Source organism: Typopeltis vanoorti, chromosome 10 (genome assembly GCF_054136105.1).
Source record: "Typopeltis vanoorti isolate ZY-2024b chromosome 10, IOZ_Tvanoo_1.0, whole genome shotgun sequence".
Taxonomy (NCBI): domain Eukaryota; kingdom Metazoa; phylum Arthropoda; class Arachnida; order Uropygi; family Thelyphonidae; genus Typopeltis; species Typopeltis vanoorti.
The window spans coordinates 20,252,975-20,267,488 of record NC_143558.1 but is presented as its reverse complement, the minus strand read 5'-3'; the positions used below and the strand labels follow the sequence as shown (position 1 = coordinate 20,267,488).

General features: G+C 36.3%; 1 protein-coding gene across 1 annotated transcript in view; it reads right to left on the bottom strand.

The window, feature by feature from the left end:
* LOC150102211 (zinc finger FYVE domain-containing protein 26-like) overlaps window positions 1–14,514 on the bottom strand; it is a 193,668-nt gene that overhangs the window by 45,805 nt on the left and 133,349 nt on the right. The window lies entirely within an intron of this gene.

The following is a 14,514-nucleotide window of genomic DNA, read 5'->3' as shown; positions in this document are numbered from 1 at the left end:
TTTATTACATATCATTCTTTTCGATATGAAATTCAATTTTATCCTGCTCAAGACTAAATAGTGATCACTTCCAATTTCAAATCCTCTATACACTCTGGTGTCCTGCACCAGGGAGAAAACATTGCTATCAACAATAACATAGTCAATGAGACTTTTCTTATTCCTTGTCTCTTCTCTCCATGTGAATTTGTGCACATTTTTATTTTCTAACATGGTGTTAGTAATAACCACTGCATGTCCTGAGCAGAAATCCAACAGATATTTGCCATTATTATTAGCTTTGCTCTTTTCTCCAAATTTTCCCAAAATATTTTTGTATGTCTCACAATCATTGCCTACTCTGCTATTTAGATCCCCAACTAGGACCAACTTTTCCTTTTTCATTGTGTCAGTCCTCTTTCTAAAGCCTCAAAATATTCCTCCATTCTACCTTAGTAGAACCTTCTGTGTGACCATAGGCACAAATAAATCTCATTGTCCAGTTCCCCATTCTCATATTTGTCTACATTACTCTACTTGAGACTGACTGCCATTCAAGAAGATTAGCCTCGTATTTTGTGTTGAATACTATGGCATGAAATTTTGTCATGTAGTACCCATCATTTTTTATTTTGGTTTAACCAATAAGAATACAATTTGGTCGGCTAAATCCCAAATTGCCAGCCCATTCTCATTCATTCAGTATCCAAGTAGATACCCAACAGTGTTCACCACGAGAAGGTGAGGATTGGACATTAGGTCAGAAGCCCTGGTCGGTTCTCGGCATTCCTTTGCATTCGTTTGCTAGTAAAAAAGAAGAATGGAGTGTCACGTGTAGGTTTAATTTATTTCACAGTGTCACTCCATTCTTCTTTTTTACTAGCAAACGTTGAGTTCAATGTACCATTACACATGTCCTGAAGAAGCCAGACAGAACCACTGGTAAAAGTTGTAGAGAATTGTATATATTTTTCAAAATCAAAATCTCTGGTCAACTAATAAAGCCATTATAAAGTTCAAGCTTAACCTATGGGAAAAGTATAATTTGTTTCTCAGATTTCTTTTTTTATCCTTAATTTTTTGATAAAAGAAGTAGAGTATATCTCAGGGCCTAGTTAAAGAAAAACCATGAAGCTGAAAGACAATAAAACATATTCAGAACATAAATTTATTCTTCTACTTCTTAACAAAGAATTGAGCTAATGTAGTTTGGTGGGCATTCTGTTTCTTTTCTTCATACAACTGATGGTATGGCCCTATTGCCTCTTCTACTACTTCTGCAAATTTTACTGCTTCTCTCTTCATCAGAGTCAGCCTCTAAGCATTGCTGCTTAAAAACTTTGATTGTACGAAAAATATTTTAGAATTGTTTCTGTGAAATCTCTTTGGTCTTTTCAGTGATTAAATTTTCTTCAGGATCTTCCCACTGTGCGTCTAAATTTAGTAGGTCAGAATCGCTCAATTTCTCAGAATGAGATTTAATTAACTTAGATTCATTTGAAAAACCTCTAAAATCATTTCCACAATGTGGAAGAATGCGATTTCAAATAGCTCGCATATTGCTAGCAGTAATTTCATTCGACTTTGCGACTTTATAACCAGGCCGAGATTTCTCTGATTTGGCCAGAAAAGTCTTGGAAGGCATTTGCTTCCAAAAAAAGGCCAGTTTCATTGACATTAAATATTTGTTGGTCACAATAGCCCCTCCCCACCCTTCTTCCACAATTTTCTTCAAAATCTCTGGATAATTTGTGGCCATCTCCTTATCTGCACTCGCAGCTTCGCCTGTGATCAGAACATTATGTAGGCTATTTCTCTTTTTGAAATGCGCAAACCACCCAACACTAGAATGGAATCCTTCTTCTTTTCCATCATTGAAAGAGCCCTTGAAAGTTTTTCTTCACAATTTTCTTCAAAATCTCTGGATGATTTGTGGCCACTTCCTTATCTGCACTCGCAGCTTTGCCTGTGATCAGAACATTATGTAGGCTATTTCTCTTTTTGAAACGCTCAAGCCACACAACACTAAAATGGAATCCTTCTTCTTTTCCATCATTGAAAGAAACCTTGAAAGTTGCAAAGAGATTAATGCTTTTGATTTAATAAGGTCAGTGCTAAGTGGGATCCATTTTTGGTTAGAATCTTCGATTCATGTTGAAAGAAGTCTTTCTAATTCAATCATTACAATACTTTGATTACAAGTGCATGCATGATGAACTTGAAGCAGCCTTACCTTTCTCTTTGTATTCAGCAGCTTTGCTTAAAATTGCTCTTATAGTTGATTCGCCCATTTTGTGTTCTTGTCCTATCTTTGATCTGGACTCGCCTTGTTCATTTTTTCTTTATTATTTCAAGTTTTCCTTCCAATGAGATTATTTTTTGAATCATTTTCACACTTCCACTTTTTTGCTCACTAATTCTTTTACTGATGATGAAAGGTTGGGAAAATACTTTAAAATAAAAAAAAAAGTAACGAAAACAATTGCAAAGGAGATATGAGATATCATCAAAATGTTATGTAATTAGCACATGACAAATTTTGGCAGTAAATTTGGAACAGTGTAGATGGAAATATGCCATTAAAAAATAACTTTGTAAAATGTTTTAAATCGGTAACTAAATTATTTCATCCTGGTGACTGATTTTTTTTTAAATAGTTACTCATAAAAAATGTATAGATAAAAAATTTTTTAAATCTGTAACAATTATTTTTAAGATGTATGGCGCACTAATCAAATCTGGGTATAGAAAAAATGATGCACTAACCAATAACGCACTAATTGGAGGCGCATTAATCAAGGGATTGACGTTTTTGTTACAGCTTTTGATGTTTTTTTTGTTTCCTAGTTTGGTTTTCTACTGATGATTTTTGGTTTCTGAACCTGTCTGGGCTTGTTGAGGGTCCCTGATATACAAGAGGATGAAAAATTATTCATCTTCTTGTATATACCATAACTTCACACTTGCAATGGAACCACATATGGTCTCCCACTTGGGAATGGAATGCCAGGGCTACCCTGCATGCTATACCAGCACCACGTCAAGCCTTGGGCCCTGACTCAAGACCATGCAAAAGGAGACTTTATGCGATGCTATTGACTCTTGCAGGCAAGCCCACTAGCTAAATGATCCTAGATGAGCCATCCACAACTTCTTTTCTTGCCAAAACAGAGGCCAAAGTAGTACAAGACTACCAGGATCACACTTTCCTGATCTAAAAGATTTATGCAGCTTGCAAACATGGCAGCAAGACATTAGATCCCAGTGATGGTGGTCTGGACTATAGGATAGTAAAACACTCTAGAGAAGAAGAGTGAAGAGGCACAGAAAAAAGAATAAAAATGAAAAAGGCCAGCACTATTACTGGGAGGTCCCCTCCACCATGAACAGTGCCTTGCTTGGAGGGGGAAGATATTCTGGGTTGAGTTCTGATGATCAGAGAGGTTGCAGAATGCTTTGTGTTTCAGAAACCAGGCTACACAGCTTGTGGAAAGGCATGTTGCCATGGAACCTTTCAGTAGGAAAAGAAAAAAGAAACAATGCAGCATATGCATGAGCTATGCTTTCTAATAATGAGTGAATCCATTTTTACTCACTAAGTCTATTCTTTCTGAAGGCTGGAATGAAAATGTTACTAAAGTGTAAAAAAAAATTTTTTTTTTTAAATTACATAGTGTCTCTCATAAACAGGCTTATACGTTGGTTATGCATTATTAAATCACTTAAGGAATTAAACAACATAGCTACGAATATAAATTAAATTACACTTTAATAAATATTTCCAATATTTCGGCAATGTCACGTTGCCATCTTCAAAAGGAACTTACAAAAAAAAAAAAAAAAAAAGGTACGTGCACATAGGCAATACAACACAGTAACTGAGAATGAAGAGATGAAGCTATTGTTCTCTTAAAAGTCCTGATGGTGCCCTCTAGCAGGCTAAGTAGGTGTTCTTGGCTGTTGGGCTGAAGGTCTGCTGATGTAAGCCTCCTAAATTTGGGGCAGTTGCATACAACCAAATTTGTTGAGGTTGGGAGAGTTTCTTAGGGCTGAGGCTGATTCCATAAATAGTCTTTCTAATTTGTATTTGCTACGGTGTATTACTGTAGCTTTCTTCCACTGTATTCTGTGGCGTGTATCCACAGCATGGTCTGCAAGACCAGAATGGCCGTACTTGTGAAAACGGAGGTAGTCCTTGTGTTCAGAAATTCTGATATTTGCTGTCCTGCCTGTTTGGCCAAAGTAAGACAGTTTACAACTTCAAGGGACCTGGTATACACCAGGTAGGTCTAGGGGAAGTGGTTGGTCTTTAGTAGAGCGGATAAGGGATGCCAATTTTCTGCAAGGCCTGCAACAGGAAGTCGGGTCATGTTTTTTTAAGATTTTGGTAATTTTTTCTGAGGTGCCTCGGATGTAGGGAATGGTGATGGATTTAGAGTAATCCTTGTTGTGAAAGGTGGGGGGGGGGGGGCTGTGGTTTGTAGGTTTTAATATTTTTTGGATTTTTTTTGAGTGGTAGCCATTGGCTGAGAAAGTGTTGAGGATGTGATTTAGTTCAGTGTTTAGGGCCATGTCGTTAGAACAGATTAGTTTATCCCTGTTGTATAGTGTTTTCGCCACTCCATATTTTTGTGAGGGGGGGAATCGTTGGTGAATGTATCTGCCTGTATGGGTGGGTTTTCTATAAACTAAGAAAACCAAGGTTCCATCAGGCTGGCGGGTGCTGGTGTGTCTAGGAAAGGGAGGCTTGTTGTTTTCCTCTTTTTCCAGGGTGAACTTGATTCTGGGGTGTTGGTTGTTTAAGCGTGTTAAGAAAGAGAGGAGTGTTTCAGAGACATGTGGCCAAATAGCGAACACATCATCAACGTAGCGAAACCATATGGTTGGTTTTTGTGGGGCAGAGGCTAAGGCTTTTTCTTCAAAGGTCTCCATAAAGAAATTGGCCAAGGATGGGGAGAGTGGTGAACCCATGGCTGTCCCCTCTATTTGTTTGTAGAATTTTCCCTGCCAAATGAAATAGCCTGAGTTCACTGTGAAATAGCCTGAGTTTCATTGTGAACTGAAATAGGGCTGAGATATCGGGAGAATATTTAGCTTGGATTAGTTTCCTTGAGTGGGACATTTGTGAATAAGGAGGAGACGTCAAAAACTGACCATTATGTCAGTATGTTAGAGTGTAAGGTTTTCTATGCTGGCTTTGAAGTGGGCTGAGTTTTTTTATGTGTGATGGTGTGTGTTGCCAGTATAGCGTGCGAGCTCTTTGGCCAAATGTTTAGCTAATTTTTATGTGGGAGAATCAATGCCACCCACTATGGGACGTAATGGCACATTTTCTTTATGTATTTTTGGGAGCCCATAAATACGGGGGGGGGGGTATATAGGGGGGTATAGAGTTAAATGGTTTTAATCTGTTCGTAACGTCTGCAGGTCAAGAAGTGACTCTCTTTAAAAAATCTTAAAAAAACATGAGCTGACCTCCTGTTACAGGCCTTACAGAAAATTGTCATCCCTTATCTGCTCCACTAAAGACCAACCACTTCCTCTAGACTTACCTGGTGTATACCAGGTCCTTTGCAGTTGTAAACTGTCTTAGTTTGGCCAAACAGGCAGGACAGCGAATATCAGAATTTCTGAACACAAGGACTACCTCCGTTTTCACAAGTACAGCCATTCTGGTCTTACAGACTGTGCTCTGGATACACACCACAGAATACAGTGAAAGAAAGCTACAGTAATACACGGTAGCAAATACAAATTCAGAAGACTATTTATGGAATCAACCTCAGCCCTAAGAAACCCTCCAAACCTCAACAAATTTGGTTGTATGCGACTGCCCCAAATTTGGGAGGCTTACATCGGCAGACCTTCAAGCCCAATGACCAAGAACACCTACTTAGCCTGCTAGAGGGCACCATCAGGACTTTTAAGAGAACAATAGCTTCATCTCTTCATTCTCAGTTACTGTGTTGTATTGCCTACATGCACGTGCCTTTTTTTTTTTTTTTTTTTTTTTGTAAGTTCCTTTTGAAGATGGCAAAGTGATGTTGCCGAAATATTGGAAATATTTATTAAAGTGTAATTTAATTTATATTCGTAGCTACTTTGTTCGATTCCTTAAGTGATTTAGTAAATTATCAGATCTTATATTTCTGTCTTCTAAGGCACTTTTTACTGTATCACCGTATTCAATTCTCACATGGCTTATTAATGTTGGTTCTCATATTTACACCTTTTTTGCAATTCTCGCACACACACCGATTTGGTTACATGTGAAGAAGCCATCACAATATATGGTGTGTCAGTCAATATGCAAACAGAAAATTGTGGCACTGTGAGATGTTTTCTCTCTCCCTGTCAGAAAATCAAAGTTGCTGCGAGTTTTTATCTCTCCCCAGTGTGATCGTGTTAACTTTTAAACTTAGCTCTTGTTTATGATGAGCATTCCTGTTTCCATCATGCAACTAACGGCACTTCCTTGTATGCTTTTGACAAGGAAGTGCCGTTTTGGTGTGTGTTTTGTTACCATACAATGCAGATAGCAGGACTGTTGATCTGAAGATGTCTGCATTTAGCTGTTCATTCTAGCACGAATGATATAAAATAAATTCACCTAGCGCACTGCTAGAAAGAAATCTACACGTTTCTAGAGATTTTTTTAGTATAAGTGTTATAAGACTGTAATAAAATACCAACACTCTTGCAATCACATACTTGAAGAAAATAAAAGAATAGCTTAGAAAGGTTGTGTTAGAGCAGATTTCCTTCCACCACGTTTCCATTTCATGAAATCCTCGTTGACAGAAGAATGGAACACGTGCAATGTGAAAGAAATCTCTCGAGCTGAATGACAGAACTTGTGGACTCCAATTATCAAACTGTAAAAATATCATATAAATGTTTCACTTGTTACATTCGCCTTTTACAGTTTTATATATACGGAGTGAAAAATTCATTAATAAAGAATACATTTTTCTATATGATAAAGTAATCTAAAAATATATATACAGTACGTACGTGTTTGTTTAAAGAATTTAAGAGATAAGACAAACTGAATGAGTGGAAAAAAAAAATTAATAAATAAGGGAAGATATATATAGAACAGTGATAAAATAGATGCTGCAAAAGAAATTTCCATATGGCCAAGTAAAACCACAGAACTTTCATTGAATGCTGTGTTCAGATTTATTTTGTAATGTGTTTAATGTTATCTCTCAGTATTGAATTTAACTGCGAGAGTCTAAGAGTATGTGAGAAATTATTATTGGGCTCAGATTAAGTAATTTTTAAACTGTCCATGTAATTATTTGTATGTCTTAAGAAGTTAGAAATTAATTTAGTGCTTTTAATTTTATAAGGAATGTCAAATCTTCTTAGAGAGATGCAGTGAAGTACTAAGAATTTGTAGCTGTTTGTATATATTTATATGCTTATAGTAAATATTTAAATTTTTTATAATTAGCTTCACTCTGAATATACACAACATAGTGATCCTTGAAGTCAATGCATCATCATAGATATGAATCTGAAACATTCTAATCAACTAAAATAAAATTATAAGAGTGTTATCTTACTCCCTGACTGATTTTAATATATATGTTGGATATAGGTGGGGGATAACATACATAGAGCAATCAGTCTCTCTCTTCAAAATATAACAATAACATATTCAAACAGACTCAACTCCACTCATTTTGGGAGCAAAGAATGCCAGAATGACTTTATGAAGATATTTCGAACAATCTACACTGTGAATATATTTTTTTGGCCACTAACTTAATTTTAGAATAAGATTACACTGGGTTTTTTTATGGACCAATGAATTTAATGATAAAATATGACAACAAGTTTCACCAAATGGGCTGTTTGGCTTTTTCAGGGCATACAAAACAGTAAAGAACAACTCAAAGTCGCTAGTACATAGAACAAACGTATAAAATATAACAAATTAAAAAGACGTGCGACATCATATGCATGGAGCATGTGTTACATTAGTTATTGTTGTGTGCGCATGCTCTGTAGTTTGCAGCAAAATTAAATTCTGGCAAGCTTAGCGATCTTATTAGGATTTTCCATCTGTCAGGCAGGAACATTCCTTGATTTCTGTTTAGGCTGCTTTCAGAACGGCGCACCACTGTGGCTTCTTTGAAATTGTGACACCGGAAATCTTCTAGATAAGGAATGGAACTTTTGTTCCATTCAATGGTGTGGCTTGTGTTGAAGAAGTGAAGGGATAATCCGGAGCTATCTATTTTGAGCCGCCTGGCACTATTACGTGATAGAATACAAAATATCAGATATGAACTTAGCACTCTCATCTTTGTCTGAAACAATAGCCAATGATCTTAGATTAAAGAGCGCTGTTATCCTTTCGTTGTCAAGACCACCAAACCAAAATATAACACCTTCAGAAAAGCAAACTCTCTCCACCATGAAGAACAAACAAATCATAATTTTAAAGGCAAAGGAAACTGAATGGTTATCCTTAACACCAAAGACTACACAGCTAAGATCACAGAGTTACTCTCAGATACATCAACTTATCGGATATTAGATTCAGACTCTACATGGAAAAACCACAAGGTCACAAATAATTTATTACAAAATATGAACGGTTGGCCTACAGATCTACAACGGAGACTGAAGTCATTGCACCCAGTGACATCGTGATTATACGGTTGTCCTAAAGTTCATAAATGGAGTCCCTCTATGCCCCATAGTGGATGGAAGAAATTTTCCAACCTACCTACTGTCTAAACACCTTGCCCATCTCCTAAAGGATCATATTCAAAACTCTGATACTTACATAAAGATTTCAAAGCACTTCATTGCTAAATTGAAAAACATCTCTATTTTTGAAACAGATATTCTTGCCAACCTGGACATGGTATCTTTATTCGTCAACATTCCGGTAGAAGAAGTTATCAACATTTTACACAATCTGTATCCTCAAGATACTGCTAACCTCTTTAGTCACTGCTTCAAATCAAACTTCTTCAAATGGAACGACACTATATAGGAACAACTAACTGACTTGGCTATGGGCAGCCCCCTATCTTCTCCATGCACAGATCTATTCATGGAGAACTAGAAAATGACATCCTTTCCCAATTAGACCCTAAGTCATTAGTATGGTGGAGGTATGTTGATGATGTTTTTATAATTTGGAGAAACACTAAAACAGCACATTTTGACTTTCTAACAAAGATATCAGAAAATCAAATCTTCAAATCAAATCAAACCAAATCTTCCATCAGAAAATCAAATTCACTTTGGAACTTGCGAAGGATAGACAACTACCATTTTCAGATACCCTAATCAAAAAACAAGCAGATGGACATATCAACCTTAAAGTCTACCGTAAACCAATCCATGCTGAATGTTATCTTCACTTTTCATCTACTCACCACATTTCTCAAAAACTTAGCATCATACACATGCTCAAAAATAGAGCCACCAGCATCATATCAGAAGAAAAAGACCTCCAGGATAAATTAACTCATATATTACAGCCCCTGGTAAATGGGTATCCAAGACATTTAATTAAAAAGATACTTCATAGCAACTACACACAACAACAATCTGCCAAGACTCAATATAAATCCTCAATTGCCATTCCTTATGCAGGAACAGTGTCAAAAAAGATTGCAACACTCTTCAAATGTTTTGAAATTAGAGTAACTTTCAAGACGATCCGAAACATATTAAGGTCACCAAAAGACAGCAATGCCTTCTTCAGATACGCAGGAGTATACAACATCCCTTGCTCCTGTGGTTTAAACTATATAGGTCAGACATCATCTTGAAATAAGAAAAAAGGAACATGTAGGGGATGTTAAAAACAACAGAATAGATAGCTTCGGATTAGCCCTTCACTTCTTCAACACAAGTTGCACCAGTGAATGGGACAAAAGTTCCATGCCCTATCTAGAAAAAGATTTCTGGTGTTGCAATTTCAAAGAAGCCACAGTGGTTTGCTGTTCTGAGAGCAGTCTAAACAGAAATCAAGGAATGATCCTGCCTGACATATGAAAAACCCTAATAAGATTGCTAAACTTGCCAGAATTTAATTTTGCTGCAAACTACAGAGCGTGCACATACAACAATAACCAATGAGCCACACACTCCATGCATATGATGTCACGCATCTTTTTAATTTGTTATATTTTATACTTTTGTTCTATGTACTAGTGACTTTGAGTTGTCTTTACCGTTTTGTATGCCCTGAAAAAGCCAAACAGCCCAGTTGGTGAAACTTGTTGGCATATTTTGTCATTAAATTCATTGGTCCATAAAAAAATCCAGTGTAATCTTATTCTAAAAAAAATGTCTACGTTGCTATGCCCACATGCAGCATTGCAGACATGTATATGTGTCACACTGGCAAGGATACTGCATCATACTGTAAAGCTATGAGGGCGTCCAACAATAAAGTTCCAGGTAAAAGAGGAAGTGATTGACCCTCAATGAGATGGATGTGTGTCTGATCTTCAGAGCTGAAGCCTCCAGAAAAGCATACAACAGGATCACCTGGTGAGGACTGGTGTCCAATGAATAGATGAATGAAGTAGTTATTACTTCTATTTTAATCCATAATTAAACTAGAGCCTTTTCACTGTCATCTGAACTTCCACAAACCGCTGACAAATATTTGTTAATCAAATGTAAAGATGGCAATTGGATGCTCACATGAAAGCAAATACATTTCTTTTAAAAAAAGTGAAAGCTGTTAACAATGTTTCATTAATTCCTTGTTAAAATTAAAAATATTTGCTCGTTTTAATGAACGTTAGTTTTATACTAGGAATGTTTTTTTTTGGTATTATTCCACAAGTAAAATAAGAAACCAATTTTTAGAGATCAATTTTTATTGAATTTTTTTACTAGTTTTGTGAAACAGCTCTGTTTTACATCAGGATAATTACTTGAATAAACTAAAAAAAAAAAAACTGAAAAATCAATAAAAATAAATCAAAGATGCCAAGAAATTATATTCTTGGTTTAATCCTTTATCCAAGTGTAGCCAAACAGAGTTTGAGCATGAAGTATCTTCACAACTGCACTACTTGTATATAGAGGCTAATGATTTCACATCACTTGCCTTAGTATTCCATAATGCAAACCACACCCCTTTTGGATGTGTATAATGTTATGCATTATAAAAAGGCCCACTACCCAGACCAGTGTCAACCTTTATTAAGGTGAAAAAGTAAAGGGTGTTCATCATAGGCCTAGAGTAGTTAGTATAGGGGTGCAAGAGAGCCTGATGGTATTAAGAGAAAGAAAAGAAAGATAGAGAAAAAGGCTTAAGCTCTTTTATATCATCATATAGCCAAAGGCTATCGTTTTAATTTTTTCACCAGTCTCATGCAAATGAACAACCAAATGAAACTAAAGTGCAAAGATGATTGATATCCAGGTAGTTAGCCTTATCTGAGTTAATTGCCTTGAGTTGGCCTTCTCTGCCTGGGATTGCTCTACAGTCATCCCTGCAAGTGATCATAAGAACACATTGAACTAAGAGGATGGAACCATTTAAAAAACCTCTCACAGTAAAAATAGATAGAATTTTATCATCCCCTGGTGAATATTGCATAATGTGGATGGTCTACACCACCTAGCAAAAAATTTGTATAATGCTTCTTTCTAAATTCAAAAATCATCTGACTAAACAATAAAATTTCCTCATTAGTGGAAGTAAGATCAGAAGAGAGAAACGTCATTATAGTCCTTACAAGGACTGGCTTAAAGGGGCAAAGCAAGAATGCTTTTCATCTTCCCCGTTATCTGTAGAGGACAGTGTAGGGAAAAGGTGTTATTGAGCTATTAAAGCTCTGATCGTGGCAGGAAGGTAACAGCAACAGCCGAGTCTCAGTTAGAACTTCATTGGCTACAGCATTGCCATCCATTACCCTCCAAGAGTATTAATCACTGCATCTCACGGTCGATTCTCCCACAATCTTCATTCCTCGAGATAAAGGTTGAAGTAATGCAGAAGTCATATTTCATATATACAAGCAAAGAAAAGGTGTATCACCTCTGCATTAAATTACTCTGGATCAGAGATAAAGTCGAAAGTTTTTTTTTTCTTTTCATTTCTTGCACTATAAATTATAGATGCCAAGAAATTATATCTTGGGTTTAATCCTTTATTGAAATTCAGGAAACAAAGTAGAACTTTGCTGTTCAGAAGACATCAAAAGAAAATTAGGAGTAGCTAAAACAACAGACTTTGTCTAAACTCTGGAAGTCTAATCTTTAAAGGTACCTATGGCATAACAATAAACAATAAATTACACAATAACTATAGTAATCACATGGTGAAATGTACTTTAATTAAAGTTAATTACTCTGATTATTGTGTAATTTGTTGTTTAAACTCTGGAAGGATGGATCTATCTCCACAAGAGATGTGAAGTCATTACCCTCTATATCCAAGTAGCCTAATCATGAAAGCATGTACTGTACAAACTTTGTTTGCCTACACTTGGATAGAGGATTAAACCAAGAATATAATTTCTTGGCAACTTTAATTTATAGCATAATTAAGTGAAAAAAAAAAACAACTTTCAACATATACCTCAGATCCAGAGTAATTTAATAATTATGCGATAAACCTTTTCAATGCTTGAATACGGGAAAAATACAACCTCTGCATTACTTCAACATTGGCATCTCATCTGGGTCTAGCACCTGCTAATGGTAGCTTGCTTCCAGGAGAATAGAGTTTCTGCTTGGTGTCTTGTTTTTGCCTGTTGCTGAGTGGAGCCACTGATGAGCTTCCTGTCCTGTGATTGGGGTCAGAAGTGAAGAGTTTAGTACTGACCCTTTAGGGTCACCCAGTGAGATTTAGAGTGATCTTGTAGATCACTCAGAGTTTTTAGAGAGTCAAATATTGAGGTAAAAACCCAGACCAGTTTTGACCTGGGTGGTGGCCTTTCCTATAATGCACAGCATTATACACGTCCAAAAGGGGGCATGCTTTGCACTATGGGATGCTAAGGTAAGTGACATGATGTCATTAGCCTCTATATACAAGTGGTCCAGTTGTGAAGATACTTCATGCACAAACTTTGTTTGCCTGCACTTGGATCAAGCATTAAACCAGATTGATAATTAAAGTTCCCAAGAATATAATTTCTTGGCAACTTTAATTTTATAACATAAGCAACTGAAAAAAACTTTCAATGTCAATAAAAATACACTCTGTCCAAAAAGAAACCAAACTTTACGAAAATAGAACTAGTAGTGCCACCTGTTGTATCTTTTTGGTGTTGAAAGCGGCAACCTTCATTAGTTATAGTCAAGTTATAGCCAAGAAACAAATGTCAACTGTTTATGACATTTGTTTCATTAGAAGCCGAGTTATAGTGCCGAGAGTGACAGTGTGTTCTGACAAATGGTCAGAAAATGAGTTTCAAACAGAGCTGTGATTGACTTTTGTGTTAAGCTTAGTAAAAGTTTTACCAAAATGCATCAAATGCTTCAAAAAGCATATGATGATGAATACTTATCCCATACTCAAGTTTAAGAGTGGTTTAAGCGATTTCAAAGTGATCGTGAGATGCTTGAGGACGATGAAAAGCCAGGCCGTCCAAAAACTGGACTGAGCATAGTTAACATCCAAAAAGTGCACGATTTCATCAAAGAAAACCTCAAATTGTCTGTGAGATTGGTTGAAGATGAATTGGGGGATTCCAAACTCAATTGTGCAAAACATTTTGACCGAGAATTTGGGCCTTTGTAAATTGAATTCGCAATTTGTTCCCTACAAGCTAGCTGATGACCAAAAAATGTATCGAATTGAACACTGCAAGGACCGCATTAAAACTGCTAAGGTCTCAAATTTCCTTGAAACAATCGTTACTGGTGACGAAACGTGGTGTTTTGAGCATGAGTCTGAAACAAAGTGCCAGAGTGCTGAGTGGAGACCACCAGAAGAGGGGCATATGAAAAAAAAAAAAGTTTTGAAGCGATTGATAGCGAGAATTCATCATGTATGGCATGAATATCGTGATGAAGGCAGTTGGTCACTTTTGCATGATATTGCACCATCTCATCGTTCGAACATTATGAGACAGTTTTTGAGCAAAAACCAAGTTTGTGTGTTGGATCACTCGCCATATTCACCTGATTTAGCAACCTGCAATGTCTTTCTCTTCCCCTGACTTCATTTGCCGACGAAAGGAAAGCAATACGACACCATTGAAAAGTTGAAGTGGCAGTAACCACAAACCTCAACAGTATCCCAAAAACAGATATAAAAAACTCATTTAACGAATTAATTGACCATGCCAAACACTGTATCGAAGTTGAGGGAGAGTATATTGATTGAAATAAATTATTTGAATAATTATAATTGGCCTGTGTTTCATTTTCTATCAAGAGTTCGGTTTCTTTTTGGACAGAGGGTATAGTTTTTTAATTTTACTTATGGAATAACAATGAAAAAATATTCCTAGCATGTCCACTCTCTTACACAGAAGCCTATGCAACGATAATGTTACTTTTATTCACAAAAGTAAGAGATTATAAAGA